This window comes from Cynocephalus volans, chromosome 8 (genome assembly GCF_027409185.1).
Source record: "Cynocephalus volans isolate mCynVol1 chromosome 8, mCynVol1.pri, whole genome shotgun sequence".
NCBI lineage: Eukaryota > Metazoa > Chordata > Mammalia > Dermoptera > Cynocephalidae > Cynocephalus > Cynocephalus volans.
This window is the reverse complement of record NC_084467.1, coordinates 33,094,017-33,095,313: the sequence shown is the minus strand read 5'-3', so window position 1 is coordinate 33,095,313 and position 1,297 is coordinate 33,094,017.

Below are 1,297 nucleotides of genomic sequence, written 5' to 3'. Positions count from 1 at the left end.
CGGGCTCTAGGCGGTGCGCACGCAGAGGGCGGAGGGCGGGGCGGGCCCCGGAGTGCGCGGTCGGGGCCCGAGTGCGCAGGCGCGGGGCGGGCCTGTTGCCGGCCGCGGGCTGTGCGGGGCTGTTCTCCCTGGGCGATCGCGACTGGGAGGCCTGTGGCGTTTCTGCCTCTCGGCTCCTGTCCCGGCCGGTGGTCCAAGCTCCTTTCTCGAGGGGGAGGAGGCAGTTTTGTGACTCACGCCCGCTACACCTGTCGCCTGCTCCCGCAGAAGCCTTCTGAAGTTCTGGTCGTCTGCCTGCCTTCGGGGCGACAGCCAGATCCGTGCGGGGGTCTGTTAGATGCGCGTCCGCGTGAGCTCCTGGTGGAGCCACCAGCCCTTCTCCCCCACCGGGCCCTCTGAGCCGAGGGACGCCGGCAGTGACACCGGCCTCTAGGAGGGGAGCCCAAGAGGGCTGGTCGCCGCTGGCTCCTCATTTGCCTCCCTCATCCTCACATCTGCTCTAGGTGGACAAAGGCCCCGAGACTGAGCACCCAGTATGTGCCACGCACTGTGCAGGACACCACGGGACCCTGTCCTCGGACTAACGATGTACTTGGGCAGAATAACCAGCTTGTTCGTTGCTCTTCATCATGATTTTAATAAGTGTTTGCGGCTGAAATACCTGGTGCCCGGAAAGCAGGTGACTACCCGCGGGACCGACCAAGTCCGGCAGGGATCAGGGATTAAGGCTGGGTCATCTTCCCTGAAAAAGTAACTTTGGAGCCCAGACCTAAGTTTACTGGCAGAATTGAGGAAGGCAGAGCCTGGAATAAGAAAGTGAGACAGAAAGAAAAGCCTGTGTAAAGGCCCTGAGGCCCGGAAAAGCTCGGCTCAGCTGGAGACAGCTAAAGGAGGAGAGGTTGGCATGACCATACCAAGCAAAGCATTATAGGCCAAGTTAAGGATTTTCTTTCTCCTAAGAATTAGAAAGCCTTAGAAACGTTTGAGGAGAAGATTTTGTCTTTTTTTTTTTTTTTTTTTTGGAATAATGAATACATGCTCATGGGTAATGTTTTTCCTCAAACACTACACAGGGGTAGCCATGAAAAGTCTCTCACCTCTGTACTTCGGTGTTCCCGTTTTCTTCTCTACAAGCGATTTATCATAAGTTCTCATCTGTCTCCATTGAAGGAGTTAAAGAAAAGGTGTGACATGATCAGATTTGTGTTTCAGGAAAATCACTGAAACATGGATGGATTTCAAGAAACCATCCGTTTTAGGAGGCTCTACAGTGGCCTCTTTTAGAGGCTTCTGGCAC